A 26604-nucleotide genomic window follows, 5' to 3' on the forward strand; every position below is an offset into this window, starting at 1 on the left:
TGGGGTTAGTATACACATATTTATTCCCTTTGTATGCTAGCTAAGAGGAACTAAAAGCAATAGCACCTCAGTATCAATAAGTGCACCTAGAACTTAGATCTTGTTTTCTAATACCAAACTGCTGTATAAAGACCTTGGAATTATTAGTTGTAATGGGTTATAACTCAGATTTTCAAATAAATATCCTTGAGTTAATCTTAATGTAAATAAATAACTAAATAAAGAAGTGGTGAGTAATAAAATCCCTTATGCAAAAGAATTCCAAATAATTTATTTAGTTTCTCTGCCCTCAAGAAAGTGCAGCATCATTCCCGCTTTTAAAAAAAATGTACATAGTGACTTCAATGCAAAAAGCAGAATAGGGAAATGGAACAGAGACTCATTTTACAGTAGCGAAACCTGACAAACATTACCTCCACCAGGTAATCATGATTAATAGCAACAGCAACAAATCGTGCTGATAGTATGTTCTCATGATTTTATGAATATGGCACTTTACCGCTACGGTTTTTCTCCCTCAACCACAAAATCTAGTGTAATTGAGAAGAGACAATCAGACATACTAATTGGAGAGTGTTGAGAAAAATAACTGACCAGTACTTTTCAGTATGTCAAGGTCATCACATTCATTGTAAGTGTGAGAATCTCTCACGGAAAAGAGAATGTAAAAAATAATGCTTTCCTATATTTATATACATATATTTTACTTATATGAATAATGTAAATTTATATTATAATATTCTTTATAAATACATGACCTGGGAAGTGACTCCTTTACAAAGAGCAGGATGTGCATTTGTGGTGTGTTGGCTTCAGCCCCTGAAATTGCATATGCTGGAGCAACACTCTGGATTTTATCAAGAGAGAGAAAGAGAGAAGGGGGGGAGAAAGAGAGAAGGACAGAGACAGTCATTATTTCCCCTCTCAATGATTTTTGATTTAGGATAAGAAAAATATGTAAGGAAAGATTTTCATTCACAACATATTAATATCAGTGCATTCATTATAACAAATGTATCATACTAACTAATCAACTATGTTAATCATAAAAGTAGACGTGTGAATTGTATTGGAACTCTGTGTACTGCCTTCAAAAATTTTTTGCACATTTTAAACTGCTCAAATAAAAAGTTTATATGCAAAAAAGATTGACAGAGATTTGCACTTAGAAGACATGTGTTGGATTAGTGACTAGTGACTGCCCAGTGAACTAAGCTGATTAAGTACTATGAGGTCCTGTTGAATATTAATCAAGTAGCATAGTGTAGCTACAGATTAAAACTGTTTATATTCTTGGTGGGATGTGATGTATCCAAGTAGTAGTGTTAGTAAATTTACACTTGATAATCAAATGCCTCAATTCATACATGTAATAACTGATATCCGAAGCTACGAGAGTTTCTAAAGTTGGTTAGTTATGATATAGTACTCTTTTTAAAACAAATTATTTTATCTGGGTAAATAGTGATCTAGAGGACAGCTGTCAACATTAGCACGGTCTCTTCCCTGTGAAAACTGTCTTTATACCATTCCTGCCAGAAATCCAAGTCCCTCTTTACCGTGTGCATATGCATCAAATACCTGATGTCTTCCTCCCACTGCCCCCTAATTTAGTCTAAGCTCCACCCTGTGTTTCCCCTTTTTACCTCTTGCTTCTTAGGTAGCAACTGTAAGTGAGATCATCCAGTCTGTAATGGCTAGTTATTGAAAGTTGCTTCCCTATTTTAGTTATCATATTTATCACTGAATCTACGTGAAGTGTGCAATTTTGGAACTTAAACATGATATGCAGTTCAATATAATTGAAATGTTTATGTTTAGACAGTCAGAAAACTTTTATTATATATAATTTTAACTTAATTATAAGTATATGAGTCTTAGAAAACTTTTTATAATTTGGCTACAGACACAATGCTGTTTATTGGCTGATATTCTCTGTAATTTTTTTAAACAATTATAATTCTAATTGAGCTATAGAGGGAAATGTTTCTAAATATACCACACAAGGGCTTAAATCATCAGCTATTTACCTATATGCCCTGCTCTTAAATATTTTGCAGCCAGATGAAATTTTCCCAGTACTCAGTTAAATTATAAGCTATAAATATATTATTTTACTTTTTAAATTTATTTATAAAATGGAAATATTGAGAAGACAATAGAATATGGAGGGTACAATTTCACACAATTCCCACTACCAGAAATCCGTATCTCATTCCTTCCCTTGAAAGCTTTCCTGTTCTTTATCCCTCTGGGAGTATGGACCCAGGATCATTATGGGGTACAGAAGGTAGAAGGTCTGGATTCTGTAACTGCTTCCCCACTGAACATGGGAGTTGGCAGGTCGATCCGCCTCCCCAGCCTGTCTCTCTCTTTTCCTAGTGAGTCAGGGATCTGGGGAGGTGGGTCTCTAGGATACATTGGTGAGGTCATCTGCCCAGGGAAGTCAGGTTGGCATCATGGTAGTAGCATCTGGAACCTGGTGGCTGAAACAGAGTAAAGATAGAAATCAGAACAAATTGTTAACTAATCATAAACCTAAAGGCAAGAATATAGCATATGAGATTTGGGATTTCCATTTTAGAAAAAGCTAGTAGGTCTGTTTTTAGGTATATTCCAAGGGGCCCATGACTTTACTAGTTTTTGCCCAAGACCAACAGTTAACATGCAGGTGGAACCAAGTTATTGTCTAGGGAGATAGTGTCATAATTGGAAAAAGGACTAGAAAGCTGGGTCAGTGAAAAGAGTAGCTCCTAAACATGGCAAAAATTATATAGATATAATTAACTGTAAACCCCATTGATTGGATTTGGGGCCCATATTTGTTTCAAGAGAGTATGTGACCTTATAAAGACACAACAAAGATGCACTTTTCAGTATGTAGTATTTTCTTACTTTAGGAATTCTAGGTTCTTTGAATTATCTCAGACAAAGCTCATTATTTTGTCTCCAATTTATTTTTATACTTGGGAGGTATATTAGTTTGGACAGTGCAGAGATATTTGTCAAATGGTAACACATTGAACTTGCTCTTCATAATGTGTTCAGATATTAAACCACCTCCACAAAATATCTAGTTTATAAAACATGTATGCCCCATTTTTTGTATTATCATAGAAAGTAAAAAAAGGCACTTAAGGCAGTCTCTATTTTTTTTTTTTTATTCATTTAGCCTTTCTGTGATCAACAGTACTGTTGGCTTCTTTTAAAATGATTTACTTATCAATATATTATGAAACAGGAGCCTTTTTTATTGTCCAGTTGTAGTATTACTGAATACTTGTGTTTACTTTCTGAAGCATTTGAGATAGAAGAGAAATACAAAACATTAGTACAGGTTTTGTTGAATTTGCCACTTCTCTGATATATGAAAAGTACTTGAGTTGAGGACAGCATTTCAATGGTACTGAAAAACCTCAGAGACTCTTCAAGCAAATAAAGACTTTTTGTCACTCTCCTCTCTATTAGACTAGCAAATGAAACAGAATGCTGTGTAAAATTTAGAGGTTTATTTTCTATGAATAAGTTTCCTTTTCCAATTAAAGCAGTTTACATCTGAGGGTCAAATTTACTGTCAGTAAATACGAATATATACACATTTATATTTGCATTTATGCAGATGTAAGAATAAAGGCTTTGATAATAGTATACTGATGCATGTTTTATGTTACTCTGAAAAGTAAACTGTCAATAAGTCATATTGAAGGAGAATACAGAAACACATTCTATGACTACAACCAAACAAATTAGCTATATGCATATGAATTATAAATGAAATCATATTTAAAAAATCTGAAACTTTAAAATATTTATTTTTTATGTTCTACAAATTTTTATTTAATTTTGATTTTCCCCTTTCACACAAAAAACTCCATTGTGCTCCTTCAGTAAAAATGTCATAATAATAGTCCACACTTATCATTTTTCCCCTTCTACTTTCCATTATTGCTAGCAGCACGACAGCTCTCCTATCACCCAGGGTTACAACCTTGAATCCATCTTTGATTATCTCTCTTTCTACCTTGTGTCTAGGACCTTTCTATGTCCTGCCATTCCTTTCTTTTAAAATGTTTGAAGAGCTAGTTTCTTCTTTTTTGGTTTCCACCACCAAGACCTCAATCTACTTTCTTTTATTTTCTTTTATTTCTGCTCCAACTATTGCAATCTTCCACATTCATGCCTCCATACTATTTTTCCCTCCTTCCATCTCAACTACTAGGTTGCTATAATGTCTATGTTACTATTGGTGTGTCTAAACCAGAGGAAAGAAATGGCTAAACTTCAGAATGAATGTCTTGAAAATCAGAAGTCACTTTTTGTTAAAGGGACAAATGATCATCAAAATTTTTAAAAGTGTATCTCACCAACCTTTTAGTCACTGGGCAACACATGCACACACACACACACACACACACACACACACACACACACACACACACACACACTTTAATATAGAAATAATCATGGGAAATGCATGTATTTAAGTATGGTATCTTTTTTTTTGCCTCCAGGGTTATTGCTGGGGCTCAGTGACTGCACCATTAACCCGCTGCTCCTGGAGGCCACCCCCTCACCCCCCCGCCTTTTGTTGCCCGTGTTGTTGTAGCCTTGTGGTTATTATTGTTGTTGTTGATGTTGTTCGAGAGACACCTGCAGATGTGCTTTACTGCCTGTGAAGTGACTCCCCTATATGTGGGGAGCCAGAAGCTCAAACCAGGATCCTGCCACTGGTCCTTGCGCTCTGCTCCACATGCGCTTAACCCGCTGCGCTACCGCCGGACCCCAGGTATCTTTTCTTAGGAGTGATTTAAAATAACTTACAAAAATGGTCTGAGAAGTGCTTATGGAAATTTCTTTTTTTTTTTTTTTTAGCATTTTTAAACAGAACATTTAAAAATTTTACTTTACCACTATATCATTCCTACACTATTTTTTAAGTTGAATAGGAATTATGTATTTTGGGTAAAATCATTATAATGTTTTTAAAATTTATTTTATTAAAAATTTATTTTATTAACTAGAGACAGAGAGAAATTGAAAGGGGCAGTGGGAAGGGAGGGGGTCTAGAGAGGGAAAGAGACAGAGAGGTACCTACAGCCTTGCTTCACCACTCATGAAGCTTCTTCCCTGCAGATGGGGATCAGGGTAAAAATCATTCTATGTTATTACTTTCAACTATTTATATTTCACTTAAAAGATAGTAAAAGGCATGATTTCTTTAATGTAAGAAGTCACAAACACTGCAACAGAAGCCAAAAGAAAGTTTTGTATATGAGGAACAGTAGTTTTGAGGAATAATAGTGTTCATGTCTTCTTTCTTCTGGTGGGAGGGTTTATACAGATGATTTAGAACAGGAATGACAAATTTGAAAGCCTTTTTTCTCTGTTGTCTTCAGAAAATCATTTTCAGTTATGCTAAATGAATAAAGAATGTTTTCTACCTTTATGCTTCACTGTCAAACTTCCGTACAGTTTCAGCAGTCTGTATGAGGAAATGAAAATGATAACTAACAGTAAGTTTTTACAAACCAAAAGCTTAGTGTCTCATTATCTTTTTTTAAATATTTATTTATTCCCTTTTTCCTGCCCTTGTTGTTTTATTGAGAGAGAAATGGAGAGACAAGGGAAAGACAGGGGGAGTGAAAGACTCCTGCAGACCTGCTTCATTGCCTGTGAAGCGATATCCCTGCAGGTGGGAAGCCGGAGGCTCTAACCGGGATCCTTATGCTGGTCCTTGCGTCATGTGCGCTTAACCCGCTGTGCTACCGCCAGAACCCCTTCTCATTATTTTTTAAAGTAAATTCATGTCATTCCGGAACAGTATTTCTGGTGCACTCTACAGCTCACTGTTTGCTGTATAAGCTTAATGAATTTTCCACTGATCAGTCAGTGTATCACAAACTCTTTATGGAGCTTATTGCGTGGGAAGTGTAGCTCTCCTCCACATTATCTGACAAAAGTGTCGATATAAGCAGTCATCCTCAAGTGCTGATTCTGTTATTTGATTTGGGATTAAACAGTCTGTTGCAAGCCATCTGCTTTCCTATGCATGTGTCCTTGAGAGGTTAGATTTCTACTGATATTGCCCGTAACTTCAACTGGTATTTGAAAGATCAGAATTAGCTTAGACATATGCCACTGAAATTTCTGCCCTGATCCTGGAGGACTTGTCCAGACTTTGACACCAGAGTCTAAATTAAGGAGAAAAAAAAAGTTTACTTTTTCCACATTGTTGCTGATTCAGAATCCTGCTTTATTTGGCCTTGTGCCATGAGACTGGAGAGTACTTTCCTGACAAAGTTTTACACTAGTTCACGATCCCGAGTATAGGGAAGTGAGCACTGCCTGTGTAAACCTAATCTCCTGATGACTCCCAAAGTATGCTCTCCTCTGGCCTATGCCTGATTACTCTGCAGAATCTCCTATGTTTTCTGCTAGCTCAGCAACCCTTGTCACAGAGACTGGAAATACCCTACTGAAAGTGAGCATAGATAGTGACTATACGTTTCTGCCTTCCTGTATGAAATAGAAAAATGATGAAGGTTCAATTCTAGGTCACCTATCAAGTAAAAACCACATTTTATTAATAATTTCCCTATTCAAGAAGTGAATTTTTGGTGAGTCTCTAAGTACAGAAACAACTTAATTTTTCCTTGGAGTCCTGTCTGAATGTGTATTCTAGTGGATACTTTTGTAAGTTCTCAGATTTATAATACATTAATGCTGTTTAGGTTTGGAATCTAAACTCCATTCCTTACTTATAATTATATATGAGAATGCCAGAAATTACGAGGTGAAATAAGTCAGTGTAGGTGGTAAATTGCCAATTTTGTTTGTCTATATTTACTGTTTTTATTTTTTATATTCAGACTATGTTGCTTTCCATCCTGACTTAGAAGTAGTTGACAAAAAGGAAACAGAGAATACATACTAATAAGGGTGGATGCATAGATGCTTGGATGGATGGGAACCAATGAATGTTTGAGTATAAGCTATGTATGTGATGTGAACTGGTATAAAAGGGTGGTTGATTTTTCTATCGTCTGAGATTATGAGACATGCCTACAAATAAACAGTAAATTGTAGTATGGAAAATACAGTATTTATGAAAATGTGTTCTCTGGAAACTCACTGGAAATAATGCTAGTTCAATCTTGGAGAATATATATATGAAATCTGAGGTCTAAGTACTCTAGGTCACTTTTTAATTCAGAGAGAGAGAGAGAGGGAGAGAGGAAGAATAGTTAAGTTTGTTCTCTACTGGGTCAGGTACCTATACTTTTATTTTAATCCAGTAAGACTTCTAACCTAGTAACTCTAAGAAAATACACTCATGCTTTTTGCCCCTCTCTCTCAGAAAGAGAGGGAGAGGCAGAGAAAGAAGAAATGACATTACAGCTCTGCACCATGGCTCATGATGTTTCCTCCCCCGTGTATGGTGCAGTGGTGTAATGGCTAGAGACTTTACCTTAGGTCTTCTAGAATGCTAAATTGTGCACTCTACCAGGTAAGCTATTTCTTGGCTCCAGTGCATATTTTCTGTTTTACTTTATCAGATTTGTGATGATTTACCACAGCAGCAGTTGAAGACTAAAATACTGATCCCACACTCTTAACTATGTAGTGTATATCCTCAGTCAAAGATAAGAGGGACTATTTGTTAAAGAAGTGATGTAGTATACATGCACACATTTTATTAAAAATAAATACACACCATGAACAAAAGTTGAAAAATAAGAAAAGAAAGTGGAAACACAAAGTGGAATTTGGACTAGGTATGGTGTATTGCACCAAGTTAAAGGAGTCTGGGTGGGGGTTGGGGTATATTGGTGGGGTTGGCTGGCTTTTAGGACCTAGTGCATGATGGTGAAGGAGGACCTAGGTTGAGGTTGAGTGTTCTGCAAAAAATTAAGCAATATTACACATGTACCAACAACTGTATCTACTGTAAACCTTTAATTTCCCCAATCAAAATTAAAAATAGATGTGTGGAGCTATAGTTTGGAATTTGAAGCAGTCCTCCACAATGTATATATAACTTCTAATGACTGCAAGTTAACTACTAATTGGAAAATTAATCTTGAAATTTACTCTCTCTCTCTTTAGAGATTTTTTAATCTTTATGAGTGAGAAAGAGAGTGAACAAATTAACCAGAACAATGGTCAGGTTGTGGCATAAGATGGTGCCATGTTTGAACCTAGGACCTCTATGATCTCAGTCAGACATTGGGGTCTGGTATCCTCTTGCTGTCGTATCTCTCCAGTTTAAATGTTAGAATGTCAGACAGTTCTATTTTAAATGATTTTTAAAACAAATTTTAGTACATTTCAACTTCATATAATTTAGAAATAAAATTATAAAGTAAAAATTAATTTGAACTTTGCCTTCAACTTTAATACCTTGCATATTGTCAAAGAAAAAGAATGATTTTCAAAAGCATAAATGAAAAAAGTATATTAATATATTTCGAACAAAATAAACTCAAATTCTATTTATTTTGAATATCAAAGCACTTTGAAACTACAAATGATCACTGTACTAGAACACAAACAATATGAATATCTTAACTATAACCAAGTAATTTATGATTTTTGCAGACATGTATTCAAGTAGACATAGTAGCATAAATATAAAACTCATAAACTTTATATGTATTTATTTTAGTATTCAACACTATTCTCCACTAGAATATCTAAAGAAATGTAATAATACTTTAATATAGTCATATTTCACACTTTAGTGACTTTCTGTTATGCAAATATCTTCCATCTATATATTTCTAAGTATGCTTGTCACTTAGGAGATGCATTTGTTAAGGAAGACAGAACAAACATATTTTTCCAGAAGTTTTTCTTACTCAAGTTTGGAAATGTATTTATTTATATATACACATGTATGAATGTGCACAGATACAATATTGTATTTTGACTTTATCACAGACTTACAAATACTAGGAGTAAACTTAAGTCATACTTTTAAAGGTAATGAGTAAATAGTTAATTAAGCTACAGTTGTGCATTAAGTTTAAAGAACTGTATTGGTTATAGTGCATATAACATACAATTAATCAATTTGAGATGTATAATTCAACTTTTTAGGCCATTTACCAGACTGTCTAATTTTCACCACAATCCACTTTGGGTACATCTTCATCTCTTTAAAAGAAATTCTGTCTACATTAGTAGTCGTGATATGCCCTACAACTTTTAACAGTAGGCAAAATTAATTTTTTGTCTAATATGAACACTTTGTGTATCTGGAATCATATGTTGTCTATTTTAATTAGAGTTTTCTCTTAACATATGATTTTCTTTAAATTTTTTTAATTTATAAAATGAATATATTGACAAGACCATAGGATAAGAGAGGGTACAACTCCACATAATTCCCACCACCAAACTCTGTATCCCATGCCCTCCCTTGAAAGCTTTTCTATTCTTTAACAACTCTGGGAGTATGGATTTAAGATCATTGTGGTATGCAGAAGGTGGAAGGTCTGGCTTCTGTAATTGCTTTCCTGCTGAACATGGGCATTGGCAGGTCGATCCATACTCCCAACTTGTCTCTGTCTTTCCCTAGTGGGGCAGGATTCTAGGCAGGCTGAGTTCCGGGACACATCAGTGAGGTATTCTGCTCAGGGAAGTCCAGTTGGCTTCATGTTAGCATCTGGAACCTGGTGAATGAAAAGAAATTAAGATATAAAGCAGAAAAAATTGTTGACTAATCATGTACATAAAGGCTGGAATATTGCAGATGAAGATTTGGGGGTCCTCATTTTAGAAAAAGCTAGTAGGTTTGTTTTAGGTATATTCCTAGGGGCCCATGGCATTACTAGTTTTTTCTTGAGTCTGACAGTTAACATGCAGGACCACTTTTAATATTTCTCCATTCTGTAGCATGCATTAGAACCTTATTTCCTTTTATTAATGAATAATATTCCTTTCAACACTTATAACATATTTTATTTATTTACTCATTAGTTGGGAACATTCAGATTGTTTCTACTTTTGGCCATTGTAATACTGCTATGGACATTAGCGCACAAAATTGTATGTGGACATGGTTTTGTTGCTTGGGATTATGTAATAAGGAGTGTGATTACTGAATCTTTTGATAACTCTGTTTCTCATTTTGAGAAGCTTCCAAAGAGTTTCCAAGTGAATTTACCATTTTATATGTCCTATAATCATTGCAAGAAAGTTCAATTATGTTCTTGTTTTGTCAATACTTGTGAGATTCAACATCTTTTTTTTAAAAAGTGACTCTTCACCACCTAAACAATTCAATCTTTTTTTTTTTTAATAAAGAGGAAACACTGACAAAACCATAGGATAAGAGGGGTACAACTCCACACAATTCCCACCACCAGAACTCCGTATCCCACCCCCTCCTTTGACAGCTTTTCTATTCTTTAACCCTCTGGGAGTATGAACCCAAGGTCATTGTGGGATTCAGAAAGTCGAAGGTAAGGCTTCTATAATTGCTTCCCTGCTGAACATGGGTGTTGACAGGTTGATTCATACTCCCAGGCTGCTTCTCTCTTTCCCTAATGGGATGGGGTTCTGGGGAATCTGAGCTCCAGAATACATTGGTGGGATTGTCTGTCCAGGGAAGTCTGGTAGGCATCATGCTAGCATCTGGAACCTGGTGGCTGAAAAGAAGTTAGCATATAAAGCCAAACAAATTGTTGACTAATCAAGAACTTAAAGGCTGGAATAGTACAGATGAAGAGTTTTGGGGGGGAGGGTCTCTGTTTTGTAGAGAGCTAATAGGTCTGTTTTAGTTAAATTCCTAAGGGCCTGTGGCTATACTAGTTTCTTTTTTCCCTGAGCCTGAAACCTGATTTGCAGGTGGATCCAAGTTATCGTCTAGGGAGTTGATGTCATGGCTGGAAAAAGGACCGAAAGCTGGATCAGGAAAGATAATAGCTCCCAATTATGGGAAAGGTGTATAAATATTGTTGACCTTAAACCCCATCTATCTGATGTGATCTGGGGCCCATATTCAGCTTCTTTAAACAGAAGTTGAAGTAAAACCTCTGAAGTATAAATTGAATGAAGGCATAGTCAGTATTATATCTATGATCCCACAGGCAGAATTAACTCATTGAGAAATTATCAGGCCTTAGCCACACAATAAAAAAATTATCAAAACCACACTTCATTCTCGTTCTTGGGGATATTGTAAATACAAGCTAATTTTCTCATTTTACAGGGAGGTCTCTGGATCTCAATAGGGAAAAGTGACATATAAATTCAAAGATAGCTCTTGACTTGACTGGCATTTGGACCAGAAATTTAAACTTGCATTTTAGTGTTATTACTGTATTATCTGAGATAGTTATCATTTCAATAAAACAAATATTGAAGATAGATCCTTTACTGACTACATCTCAGATTAAGCCATCAGAAAAAAATTTTTTACTTCACTGCCAAAGTTCTCTTTTAGCTTTGGGAATACATGAAATTCATATACAATAACTAAAGGGCAACTGGTATGCTTCACATATAATTCAATTCCTTGGAAAATGAATGTCCTAGAATATTATATAGATTTAGTTTTGGATTCATTTATACATGTTTGGTGATATTGCTTTGGGAAGTGAGATTTCATTTAACTTTGAGAGATGAGACAGATTTAAAATTGGCATCTAAAGGGGAGAGAGAGCAAGAGTATACATTTCCTATGATAATTTTTTTTTAGTAGGGGTGATTCAGCCTCTCTTTAGTTTGGAGACTGAATTCTGACAAAAAGCTCATGAAGAGACGTGGGAAACAGAGCACAGCTTTGATTTTAAAATACGCATTTTATAGAGGATGGTATTAAAGTAGGACTTTTAAAAATGCTGACTTTACTTTTGATATGAGTTACAAGAACGTATAGACTTATCTTGCATTTTGGTTGGCAAAGGTTTCTTTTACTAATTTTTGTTTGTTTGCTTGTTTTTTTCCAGAGAAATGTCAGTTCTGGCATAAGACTGCCAGGAATTGAACTTGAGACTTTGTAGTCTTAGGCATAACCACTATGCTACAGCCTCCTGATCCCCTGGCAGTTTTTTAGTCAGTCATATATCCCAAAAGCTCTGGTTACCTTTTATTACAGGAATGAAATTTCAAAATCAAGACCTGTGTGTACATTATGTCAGGAGTATCACTGCTTCTAGACTCTATCAGTATGGCGATCTCAGCAAATATGCTAGTGTATGTGTACTAACGTGTATTTATGTGTCCATCTTCCTCTTAGCATTTTTTAATTGGGGGAATTAATGACTTACAGTAAATACAGATGTTGATAAGCATGTAAAATATCTCAATTTTCTGCAAAACAGTCCCACTCCCAGCCTAGGTCCTCTTCTATTATCATTCACCAGAATCTAAAAGCCCCCCACCCCAACACACACATACACACACACACACACACACACACACAGTTCTTATATCTCAACTTCTATCTATGAGTGAGATCACTCCATATTCATCATTATCTTTCTGGTTGATCTTACTTAACCTGATTCCTTCAAGCTCCACCCAAGATGAGGTGAAGAAGGTGACTTCATCATTCTTAGTAGTTGAGTGCTATATATATTCTTAGCCACTGAGCTATTTTTATACACCTAGTTTGCTTCCAGGTGATGGCTATTACAAACTCTTCTTCTATGACCATAGGTGTGCCTAACAGATCTTTTTGGATGAGTGTGTTTGATTCCTTAGGATATATGGCCCGGAAAGGAAATGTGGGTCATAGGACAGGTCCATTTCTAGCCTTCTGAGAGTTTTCCAGACTATTTTATACAGGCATTGGACCAAGTTATATTCTCCCCAGCAATTCAGGAGTGTTTCTTTATACCAGCAAGAACTCCAATATTTGTTGTTACTTTTTTTTTTCCTCCAGGGATAAAAAAAGAAAATATCAGCAAAACTATAGTATAAGAGTGGTAAAATTCCACACATTTTCCACCACCAGAATTCTGCATCCCATCTTCTCCACTCAAAGCTTTACTATTCTTAATCCCTCTGGGAGCATGGACTGAGGATCATTACGGGGTACAGAGGTGGAAGGCCTGGCTTTTGTTATTTCTTCTCTGTTGAACATGGGTGTTGGCAGGTTGGTCCATACTCCCAACTTTTCTCTCTTTTGCCCTAGTGGGGCAGGGCTCTGGAGATGTGGGGTTCCAGGGTATATTGGTGAGGTTGTCTGCCTGGGGAAGTCAGGTTGGCGACAAGGTAGTAGCATCTACAACTTGGTGTCTGAAAAAGCATTAAAATATAAAGAAGAACAAATTGTTTAATAATCTGGAACTTAAGAATAAGAATATAGCAGATGAGGTTTAGGGTCTCCATTTTGGAAAAAACCTAGTAGGTCTATTTTAGGTATATTCCATGGGACCCATGACTTTGCTAATTTTTGCCTGAGTCCGAGAGCTAACATGCAGGTGGGCCAAAGGTATTATTAAGTGGGATTTTTTTCTCTCCCCCGCAAAAACATTAGTAGCTCATTCCAGTAAGAACTATAGATGGCTTACAGGCAGACATGTGTCCAGCTATAATATATTTCTGATGTAAAAAGTGCCAGTTTGTGATGGCTTCTCTCTCTACTGGTAGTAGAATCAGAAATGCTGTAGTCTACCTCTTGCTGACACTCGGTTGCCACTCAAATGAACTTTCAACTTCTTTGAATTCTTTCTTATATTTTGGTACCTGGAAAATGTATTTTTTCTTTATTTAGGTTTTCACCATTTTAAATTCACTTTCAGTGAGAGGATGGCTTACAGTACATACTTCATGCTTAATCAATATTCTGAACCCTGTTTTCATAATATATGTGCTTATAATCCAGGTCACATTGGGAAATGTTTGTCACAAAACATAATATTTCTGATGCTAACTTAATATAAAGACTGAATCTTTAAAAATGCCAAGTTTATTTGATTTAGTTTGTCACAGTTTCCAATGTATATCATTCAAGATGAAGTTGGTTTCAACCGCTAACATCTCTACCATACTGCCCTAAATAATACCATAACATTGACAATGTTGGATTGTCAGTCAGCAGAAATTGTTTTTTTTTATTTGATTATTTACCTTGATTGCAGCAGTCTGAGACTTTGCTTTTGGAGGAGTTTATGACTTTGAACTACCTCTCCACCTTTTGTTCATCTCCCATATAGATGGTTGCACAAGAAGAGCATTTGTTGCAAGATTTTTCGCCTAGTGCCATCATTTTTCATGGCCTTGTGCCACTTGGCACATAACACAGGAACTAGTGAATGACCCAATGTTTTAACTGTCAGTCACCATGAACTACTTTACGAAACAGGCTTAACAGCTCATAAACTGAAAGCAATCCTGTTTACTGCCATCTCTAGATTCATAGATTGTTGGCAGCCTGTTACTGTTCTAGCAACACTTAAAGGCCAAGCACCTAAAGTGCTTTATGTATTTCTTGATGTCTCTTAGGAAGGCTGGTCTTGTGAGCATCCTTGTATATATATATATATATTTTTTTCATCTAGCATAATAGGATTAGACCTTGTGGCAACTATATCAGAACTACTGACAGCTTTCTCCAACATGCCATGCATAAATATGTCTCTTACACCTAGAAAGTTTTGGAACAAGAGAAATAGTATTTGAAGATGAATAAATTGATTATCTATTCTTTTTTTTTAAGAGAGTATGACTGTAGGTTAATTGACACTTTCTTTTCTTTGTCTTATTGGCTTGTCAGCACTTTTTTTTTTTATCTTAGTCTGAAATTGCTTTACTCTTTGTTGAAGGTAGATGTATATTATGAAAATAAACTTGAATCCATTAAAGTGGCTAACAGATAGTGATGTCCCTGTTTTGTAAATTGAGTTCAGATATAGGCTATCTATCTGTTTGGCAGCAAAAAGGTAAGTTTTGGACTGAATTTTACTGTGTAAGATGTTAAGAGGTTTATTCTAAGGTGGAGAGGGGTCAGGGTAGTATCAGATTCACACATTGCTGTCTTCACTGAATTTATATGAATGACCTCCTTTGAAGATTGAAGGATCCAGCGCAAGTATGTGCAAGGTTCCTTCAACTAGAGAATACTTTTTTTTCTTTTAATCTGAAAGATGCTACTTTTTTTGACTTTTAAAGCTTTTAAACAAGTAATGAAATAACTAAAAAATATTGGTGGTCACAATGTATATAAAGCAGTTCAGTTAAAAACTTGCAAGATGAAGACATTATGATTTTCTTCTTGATGTGAGAGATCATTTGGCTAGGTTCATAATAAAACTCAGCCTATGGAAATTACTAACATTAGTATTTAATATTATAGCACCCCTGTGAGGAGGATAAGTATTATTATTTCTTTCTCTGGAAACAAAGGAAGAAATGACTCCCATGGTAACACTATTCATAGTAGACATGAATACTAGTGTTGAAAATATTCAGTTTCTGTTCCTAAACTATTATTACTATCAGAGAGATAAAGCAAAAACAAGTAAACAACCATATGCATTAAAGGAGACAATCATACTACTCCTTTAATGTGTTTTTAAGTGTGTTTTTTATTTTAGATTAAATTTTGAGTTTAGCCTATAAGATCAATATTTTGAAATTTAAATACTATGTAGAGTAATATGGTTTTATATTATGTAGAAATAAAGATGTTTATCTTATAAAAATGAAATAAATCAATTTTTCATATAAGGTGGTATACACTCCATGAATTTACTTTACAGCATATGGACTTTTGAAAGTATTAATGGTACTTAAAACTGAGTATCTAATGATTTTAGTTTCCTGTAATTATTCTGTCGACTTTATCTCTAATGAATTCTTTGCCTCAAACATCTTAAGTAACCAACATATGCCATAGTCAGTAAGAAGATTGTTGTAAATACAGATCCAGCTTTAACAAAAACATATTGCCTCCCTTTTCTTTTCTTTCCTTTTTTTTTTTTGCCTCCAGGGTTCTTGCTGGGGCTTGGTGCCTGCACTACAAATCCACTGCTTCTGGAGGCTATTTTTCCCCATTTGTCGCCGCCCTTATTATTATTGGGTATGACAGAGATAAATAGAGAGAGGAGGGGAAGACAGAGAGGGGGAGAGAAAGATAGATACTTGCAGACCTGCTTCACCACCTGTGAAGTGACACCCCTGCATGTGGGGAACCAAGGGCTTGAACCAGGATCCTTATGCTTTGCACCAGGTGTGCTTAACCCGCTGAGCTACCGTCTGTCCCTCCTCCCCCATTCTCTTTCCTTCCTTCCTTCCTTCCTCCTTCACTTTCTGTTTTCCTTTATATTTAAAAAAAAAAGTTGGGGCCAGGTGGTGGCGCAGCTGGTTGAGTGCACATGTTACAGTGTGCAAGGATACAGGTTCCAATCCCTGGCCTCCTCCTGCAGGGGGACAAGCTTCACAAATGGTGAAGCAGGGCTGCAGGTGTCTCTATTTCTCTCTCCTTCTCTATCACCCATTCCCTCTCAGTTTGTGTCTGTCTCTATCCAACAAATAAATAAAGGTGATGAAAATTTAATTAAAAAATGTTAAATTTGAGAGTTTGCTAAAGAATCTCTAATTTTTCTTTATAAGGAAATGTGACTACCATTACTGGTATAGAGAATGACTTTTTCCAAAAAACCCATTTTATATCAATGAAAATCCATATATAACTAGGAAATTTGTTATTTTAGTAATTTCAATAGGGGGTTGACAACAAGTTCAATTTTTTTATGTTACAAATAAATACATGGCAAGTAATTTTTAGTATATTTTCTTAAATAGTTTGAGTTTTTCTATAGATACTATTTATTACTTTCGCTAAGAAGGAATGAGAGAGCTGTGGCTATGGAGTAGCAGCAGCAGCTGTGTTTTGCTCTTTCAGGTTGAGTAGGAAGGAGAAGCAGTGAAAATCAGCAGAAAACTTAGCAAAATACGACCAGGATTTCTTTGGAAACTCACCAAACCACAGGTGACTGTAGACACATGTGGCTCATGAACACAAAAGGGCTGACGGAGAGATTCCCAAGATTAAAATGTTGTACTCAGGGCTGGCTGGCTGGCACCAAACTGGGAGAGTGACAGCTGAGGCATACTACTTCTGGGTCTGAGACAAAGAAACAACTGTTAAAAAAAGAAGGAAAGAAAGAAAGAAAGAGACAGAGAAAGAGAGAAAGAAAAGAAGAAAGCCACTGAAGACACAGGTGAGTATAGACACTGACTTGTGGATGGAAAAGGATTGATGAAGTGATGCCAGGACAAAAAACTGATGCTCAAGGATGAGAGGATAAGCTGGCAACAAATTGGGAGATTGGCAGCTGAGCCACACCACTTCTATGTTCAGATTTAAGCAACAAAGAACTGCTAATAATAATAATAATAACAATAATAAAAACACCTAAAAACTCACCAGTTTACAGCTGTGACTTCTTGAGTTTCCAATGCTGTTGTCCTACAGAGGCTGGAACAGCAGCAGAGAGACCCTGTATTGACCAGGGACATCAAACTGGCTTGGTGACTCAGGATAAAATCTCCCCTCCCCAATCAAAATACATAAACAGGGAAATCAAACAATTTAGTCACAGTTTCTCCTGCTGGCACAACAACAAAAGAACACTAAATGTGGAAACTGAGAAAAATAAAGAAAGCAATGACAGAAGGAAACCAAAATGAACACACAGAATCAGATCTTGAAAAAACAATAGAGAAAGAATTCAGAAAACTCATTATGAAATCACTTCAAGAAACTAGTTAAGATTCAAGAACTCAGTGATCATTTTGCAAAAGAATTAGGAAGGACGGAAAAACAATTTTCAAACAAAACTTCAGGGGCTATAGGATACTTTGAATGCTGTCCAGGTTGAGGTAAGAGGCCTAGGAAGTAGACTTAATCAGGTGGAGAAGAGAATATCAACACTAGAAGACACAACCAATACACTCTGTGAATTTAAAACTCTTGAAGAGGAAAGGTTTAGGAAAAATGAACAATGCTCTCTGAAATAGTAGACTTCATCAGAAGGTGAAAATCAGAGTTACTGGGATCCCTGGGGAAGAGGAGAAGGAGAGAGGAATAGAAAACATATTCAAATAAATTTTAACAGAAAATTTCCCATCCCTGATCAATGTTCAGAACAGAACTCCAAGAAGGTGAATACACACCTAAATTTTTGAATCCAAAATGATACATACCAATACACATTATTATAAAACTATCCAAAAGCAGGAGCAAGGAAAAAATATTGCAGGCTGCCAGGAAAGGGAAAAAAAAGTCCCATACTATAATATTTTAATAAATGAAATACTTTGGGAGTTGGGCAGTAGTGCAGCGGATTAAACACAGGTGGCGCAAAGTGCAAGGACTGGCATAAGGATCCCAGTTCAAGCCCCTGGCTTCCCACCTGCAGGGGAGTCACTTCACAGGCATTGAAGCAGGACTGCAAGTGTCTATCTTTCTCTCCTCCTCTCTGTCTTCCCCTCCTATCTCCATTTCTCTCTGTCCTATACAACAACAAGGCATCAATAACTACAACAATAAAAGATTGGAAAAAATGAAATACTTCAGAGGTGTGGGTTGACATGGTTTTAAATGATTGAAAGGTTTATTACATTGAGGTACTGTGGTACGGAATGGTATTATTTAAGTACAGCACTATAGGCAAAGTGGCAAATATAAGACTAGGCTGGAGTTTCTTTGGGAGAACTCTAAAACAAGTAAAAATGGAAGTACCTTATGATCCAGCAATATCACTCTTAGGCGTTTATCCAGTGGACACTCAAACACTACTTAGAAGAGACATGTGCACCCCTCTGTTCATTGCAGCATTATTCACAATAGCCAAAGGGGGCAAGCAGTCTAAACATTCATTAACAGATAACTGCCTAAAGAAGCTATAGGATAGACATTCCATGGAATATTACTCTGATCAGAAAATGATGATATTGTGTCCTTTGAGATAAAATGGATGAAACTGTAGGTGGTTATACTTAGTGAAATAATTAAAGAGATGAAAGACCAGGTGGTTTCACTCATATGTGAGATCTAGAGAGCTGACTCACATAACTTTGCCAAAAGAAGAAAAAAATCCAAACAAAACAGAAACAAGTAAACTGTAAGACTTGTGAGAATATGGTGGTTTATCTTTGGGAGATTGGAGGGTGGGGAAATGAACTTTGCTGGTGTGTGTGGTGTAGAACTAAATATTGTAATCTTATATTATTTTGTAACAAACTATGAATAACAAGTACTGTTGGGCATTATGCCAGCTCCCCTGCATTGGCTGATACTATGGCCTATTTACATAATCATTGTTTTGCCTGAAAGATCCCCACCCATGCCTGCAGGGTACATTAATCAGCTTTCTACCTTCCAAGAGTGCCTTGATTTCTCCACCCCCTTCCCTAGCTAATCCTGTTCCTGACTTGCTACTTCCATTTTTACCTTATAAAGCCCACTGCTGTTCCTGGTTTCACTCTCTTTTTCTTCTGAGTCCCGACCTGGAGAAGGGCTGGCGTGCACAATGGGAGGCAGCCATTTTGCTAGCTCCACTTGTCCTAAACCCGCTGTACTCACACCTGGCTCTGGGGATCCCGCATGAATAAAGATTTGTACCACCACGAGCTTGGTTCCTGGATCTCTCTCTCTCTCTCCCGTGAAGCTAGCCCTGCAAAATATAAATATTGAAAAAGGAAGAATGGAAACATTAGAAGGTCTTTTTTAGACTAGACATCTTGTCCATTAATATATATATATTTTGTTTAGACAGCTGGTCTCCATTTTTAAGATATATATAAAATTTGTGAATTGTGCTGCACTATTGGTGGCTGTACATAGACACATTTATTATTTATTTAAAGTTGCTTGGATACGTTTGGTTATGGAGCAGCATTAATGCTCTCTTTAGAAAGTTTAACTGGCTGGGATAGATAGCATAATGGTTATGCAAAGAGACTTTTATACCTGGGGCTCCATAACAGGGCTGAGCAATTCTCTGGTAACAGAAAAGGAAAAACAAAAACCAACCAACCAACCAACAAAACACCATAGAAGCTTTAGCTATCCTTTCCCTAAAGTATTTGTCTCAGTGTACACAGAACCTGTTTTTGCATTTTACTCACCATAAAGATTTTTTTTCAAGATTAAAATGCAGACATCTTCCCCAAATGATGAGAGAGAACAAAGGATTTTCCCCTTGAAACTGAAATATTGAGAGTTTTCATCCTCATAAATGCCATTCTACATATAATGTCACCACATTTTTAGGTTTTACTCATTAAGCATACTCCATACAATACCTGTAATTCCATGCTGATGCTTGCGCTGATGCACTTGTTTGTAAACATCCATCTCAGTGTTTACTTGTTCCATGAATATATCTCATATTTGAGTGTTAAGATTCTGATTATTATGAAGTGCTATGATTTCTGGCTTCTTGCCATTATCTGCATCCAGGAATCTTCAATGCATTAGGTTCCCAATTGATTTTGTTTTTTCAAATTAAACTTAACATTGTTCTGAAGTAGTACTGGCAGATTTATTGTTGACAGAATTGTGTAGCTAATGTACTGCTGTGCTGTGAAAGTTTCTCAGTAGTTCCATATGAATTATCTCAATTATTTTAAAAAATATTTATTTATTCCCTTTTGTTGCCCTTATTGTTTTATTGTCGTAGTTTTTATTGTAGTTGTGATTGATGTTGTCATTGTTGGATAGGACAGAGAGAAATGGAGAGAGGAGGGGAAGACAGAGAGGGGGAGAGAAAGATAGACACCTGCAGACCTGCTTCACCACTTGTGAAGCAATTGCAGGTGGGGAGCCGGGGCTCGAACTGGGATCCTTCCTCGGTCCTTGTGCTTTGTGCTACCTGCACTCAACCCACTGTGCTACTGCCCGACTCCCTATCTCAATTATTTTTAAATCAACCTGTTAAACTCAGATCTCAAGAATTATTAGATCTGGCTGTTTTCTATCTATACCATTGACTCATCTGTAGTGTTGTATTCCTCTAGCAACTGTGAATGGAGTGAACATATTCTGCTAAACCAATCAGTTTATTGATTCAAAGATTTTGTAGTAGATTGTTAACACAAAGTGTTGAAATCAGGAAGAATATTATGTAAAATACCCAAGAGACTAGAACAAACTTTTATGTATAGAATCAATATGAAAAATTGGTTTCACAAATGAATGACTGATTCTTTAACTTAGGGTAAGGAGGGACTTCTGAAACAATCTCCAAAAGCAGTCTGTAATCTCAGATACAGGAGGATAATAGATTAGTTTTACCATAATTTTAATTTACCGATTAAGTTAGCTTAGGAGCCTGTGACATCTGCATCCCTCTAGATCTGAGCTCAATTCTGTGGTCATGAGTAGGAACATTCCATGCTGCCCCAATATCGACCCATCTTCCTTAGGTGTAGCATAGAGTATGTTGTCCATCCTCCCTTCGGAGGATGGAACAGAGAATGTGAATTTTTTTCAGGTCATATTTATGTATAATTGTAACCAACTTACTTCATGCTGCTTATTCTTCTGCTCATTTCATATACAAAACATGACTGAATACTCCTATGAATTTGTATACTTTTTCCTTATGTATGTCTTCATGTTATTTTAATTATCCTTATGTTCATGAGTTTATACGTGATTCTGGATATAAAACTTCATAAGGGCATTTGGTTGAGTGCACAGGTTACCATGTGCAAGAAAGAACTTGGGTTGGAGCACACTTCATGAGTGGTGAAGCAAGGCTGCAAGCAAGTATCAATGTCTATCTCCTCCTCCTTTCCTAATTTCTTTCTGCCATATCAAATAAAACAGAAAGAAAAATGGGGGGAAAAAAAAGGCTGCCAGGAGTGGTGGATTCAAAGTGCTGACTCCAAGACCAGCAGTAATAAATATGTAGAAGATATTTTATTCATACTTATTTTATAGGATAACACTTTGGGTATTAGTATGTGCCATTTTTTTTGTTTGTCACTTCTTTCTTCCTTACTTGTCCCTTTTATTATATTTTTAAGTTCCTAATTTCTTCCCTCTCTTCTTCCCTATCTCCTGTTATTTTTTTTTTTTTGAGGGAGGGGGGATTGTGATAAAATTTCTGTTTGTTTTTTTTTCACCAGATTATCGCTGGGGCTTGGTGCCTGCACTAAGAATCATTTGCTCCTAGCAACCATTTCCTAACCCCCCTTTCTTTGTCTTTATATTTTATTTGATAGGACAAAGAGGAATTGACAGGGAAAGGAAGATAGAGAGGGAGGGAGACTGATAGACACCTGCAGACCTGCTTCAAAGTAGCCCTTGCAGGTGGAGGGATTTGGGTCTCAAACCCAGGTCCTTGCACATGGTTATAGGTGTGCTTAACAGGGTGTGCCACCTCATGGCCTGTCTTGTTTTCCTATTCTCTCATTTGCACATTTTCTCTCTTCCTTCTGTTCAACTATCTTCTTGTGAAACAATTACTTATTCCTGTATTTTTTGCATTTATTTTTTTATTTATTTATAAAAATGAAATACCGACAAAACCGTAGGATAAGAGGGGTACAACTTCACATAATTCCCACCACCAGAACTCAGTACCTCCCCTGATAGCTTTCCTATTCTTTAACCATCTGGGAGTATGGACCCAGGGTCATTGTGGGATGTAGAAGTAGAAGGCCTGGCTTCTGTAATTGCTTCCCCACTGAAAATGGGCATTGATAGGTCAATTCATACTCCCAGCTTGCCTCTCTCTTTCCCTAGTGGGGAAGGTCTCTGGGGAAGCAGAGCTCCAGGACACATTGGTGGGGTTGTCCATCCAGGAAAGTCTGGCAGGCATCATGCTAGTATCTGGAACCTGATGGCTGGAAAGAGAATTAACATACAAAGCCAAACAAGTTGTTGAACAATCATGAACCTAAAGGCTGGAATAGTGCAGATGAAGAGTTGGGGAGGGGGGGTAGACTCCATTTTGTAGATAGCTAGTAGGTCTATTTTAGTTATATTCCAAAGGGCCTGTGGCTAGTTTTTTTTCCCCCTGAGCCTGAAATCTGATATGCAGGTAGATCCAAGTTATTATCTGAGGAGATGATGTTATGGCTGGAAAAGGAACAGAAAGCTGGATCAGGGAAGACAGTAGCTCCCTAATATGGGTAAGGGGTTCAAATATTGTTGACTGTAAACCCCATAGATTTGATGTGATCTAGAGTCCATATTCAGCTTAGGAGCCTATGTGACCTCTGCATCCCCATAGATCTGAGCTCACATTCTGTGGTCATGAGTAGGAACGTTCTGAGCTGCCCCAATATTGACCCATCTTCCTCAGGTGTAGCATAGTGTATGTTGTCCAGCCTCCCTTTGGAAGATGGAACATTCTCTTGCTGATCCAAGTTGAGGGCAAGGTACTATGGGGGACCCACAAAGGGGTCCATTTTGTTGTTCCTGATAGAGATGACTGGTACCAATGGAGAGAGGGATTAATTCGAGGTCTAGGCCCATCATGTCTGTTTAGGAATTTCAGGACTCCCAGAATAGGGCCCCAGATGATGGGGTAGCCTGATAGTGACTAAAGAGTCATCGTTAAAGTTTACCAGTCTCTTGCCTTTATTCAACTTTTGCACTCCTTGCTTTGCTAAGGTTAGCTTTGTAGTGAGTGAGAGAACTGTAATAGGAAGTAGGTGAGGAGGGTATCTAAGTCTAATTAGATACTATTTCATTAGGAATTTTATACTGACTCACTGCAGACTATTGTGTACTTTTTGCTTTCAGGTATATATTTTGCCCTAATTTCTGGATACATGTGGGCATATGCTCTATCTCACAGGACCTGGTCTATATCTAGGTTTTTGTACTTCGTTAGGATGTGAACCACCTGGAATGGAATTAGAGAATAATATGAAAGGAGAGGTCTCACCCAAGTACTGAAGGTGAAGAGTTGGCATTCAATGCCTGATGTCTCTGGATACAGTCTGAAGTGAAGCATGCTGAGGTGGTACTGGTTGCATTGATTAGGTTGGGATCAGCTAATGCAATATCATTTGGTATGAATTGGGAGAAGCATGCAGGAAAGTGAGCCCCACCCTAAGGTTCCGGGACTTGGGGAAATATAGGCTCTAAAGAGGAAGCAGGATGTTCCTGCTGCCTTAGGGTTAAGAAGACAATAAATAGTTATCAAATTATTTGGCAATTGGGTTAACTTTGAAATATCCCTTTGTTAGGATTTGCTGTATCATACACCACATCACCATAATTATGTCCTTTGACATTATTTGTATATAGCTGTGCCATAGTTGCTTCTGTTCTCCCTGGTCTAAGCTTTTAAGAGAGTCAACATATCAAAGACCCAGCCTATGTATGAAAAAGACTCAGTTTGTGCTTTAAAAAGTTTGAGACATGCAATCAATTTCCCCCTCATATTAATTAAATAGTGATTTATATGATTAAAAATTAATAGGAGTGAACATAAACACCATTCCCACCACTAAAAGACTGTGTCCCATCCCATCCTCCCCACCCCCACCCTATGAAGCCAAACATCCACCCTCACCCTAACCCCAGGGTTTTTACTTTGGTGTCCTACTCAAAAGTCAGTCAAATCCTGCTTTGAGTTTCCCTTTGTTTTTCTCTTTCAACTTCTGTTTATAAGTGGGATCATCCCATACTCATCTTTATCTTTCTGACTTAGCTCACTTAACATAATTTCTTCTTGCTCCATCCAAGATGGGTCAGAGAAGGTGGGTTCATTGTTCTTAATAGCTGTGTAGTATTCCATTGTTCTCAGCCATTGATCTGTTGTTGGGCACCTGAGTTGCTTCCAGGTTTTAGCTATTATGAATTGTGATGCTATGAACATAGGTATACACATATCTTTTTGGTTGGGTGTTATGGAATCCTTGGGGTATATCCCCAGGAGAAGAATTATGAGGTCATATGAAAGGCCCATGTTTAGCATTGTGACAGTTCTCTATTCTGCTCTCCATAGAGGCTGGACCAATTTACATGCCCTTTAGCAGTGCAGAAGGGTTCTTCTGTCCCCACAGCCTCTTCAACATTTGTTACTGCTGTCGTTTTTAATGTATGCCATTCTCACAGGGGTGAGGTGGTATCTCAATGTTGTCTTTGTTCCTGTATTTTTAAACCACCTGAGTTCTGAGTGTGTTCAAGTTTTAACTGAGTATTTTCATTTTGCTTCACTCACATTTATTGTTATGATTGATGTGATCTATTTATTTATTTATTTTCCCCTTTTATCTCATCTCCTACACATAGAAGAATCTTAGGAAATTGAAATACAAATAGAATGCAAATGAGTTGGGATTTAAAAAGCTATTTATCTATATGTTATAAATTAAGACATGTTCCTGACCATTCACTCTGTCTTGTGTTTGTTATTACAAGTATACTTTATGCAATTGTACTATTGATGAGTCAGATACAGTTGAACCTTGAACAACACAGAATGAAAATGGGTAGTTTCCTAAAAAAGAAAATAGATGATTATTTCTTGAAAAAGGAAAATATGTTGCTGCATAGACAATTTCCTACAAAATTTAACTTTTTCTACAAAACATTTCACTAATAGTTTTTATCACATTTTATGAATGCCTAACGGGATGCATTGCAATGATCGACCTTCCCGTGGTGCATCCCGTGAGTACCCACTCATTGGGGAAACTGAGCGCTTCCACACTACGATCATCATCTCTGGCATTATGCTATTCCACTGCAGAATACTGTGCCCCAGTATGGTTCTGTAGCCCCCAAGTCCACTTGGTCGATTCCAAATTATATTCCTCCATGAGGATAATTTCTGGAACCATCCGTTCCACCCCGGTTCCATGGCTGCCAGTTCTTAGCAACATCGCCCCGCCAGATATTTGTCGGCATGCGGCATCATCTAAGTTCATTTCCCACGTCTACGCTCGACCGGAACTGCCAATATACGCGGATATCTTCGCCCACGTCTCGTCATCCAATCTGGTCTCCTATGCCTACACTGAACTTCTCTGTTCCAGACTCTTGGAAACAGAGTAGGCAGTCAGCTGAGGTAAAGAACAAAAAACTCATCACAGACCCCTGCAAGCGTCAACCCGGCTTTGACCTAGCACGTTATGATTGGGCCCTCCTCAATCGCTATCGAACAGGCCATGGCCTGTGCGCCGCTATGTTCCATCGCTGGGGAGCCAGAGATGACCCGAACTGCCCCTGCGGCTCCAGACAGACTATGACCCACATAGTCAACGACTGCCACCTCTCCAGATTCAAAGGAGGTCTGGAAACTTTAAATCAGGCTCAACCTGATGCTGTTGACTGGCTACGGAAGAAGGGCAAATGCTAGAAGAAGAATGCCTAACTATTTTCACTAAGAAGTTTCAGAAAAAAATAGTTGCATATAATAGAGATGTATGTGTTGCATATTAAGAAAAAAATTATATTTTATTTATCATGGCATTGTACCTGCATTTTACATGATTGTAAAATACTTGCCAAGGTGAAATTTAGTGGAGTAAATTCAAGTTCTCCAAATTTTAATAATTTGTAGAAAAATTAACAAATGAAAACATACATTAGTCACAGTCAACAATAGTATTATATGATGTTTATTACTAAAATTAATAAACAATATATAATGTAATCTTTTTCAATTGTTTTGT

This window comes from Erinaceus europaeus, chromosome 18, assembly GCF_950295315.1.
Source record: "Erinaceus europaeus chromosome 18, mEriEur2.1, whole genome shotgun sequence".
Classification (NCBI taxonomy): Eukaryota; Metazoa; Chordata; class Mammalia; order Eulipotyphla; family Erinaceidae; genus Erinaceus; species Erinaceus europaeus.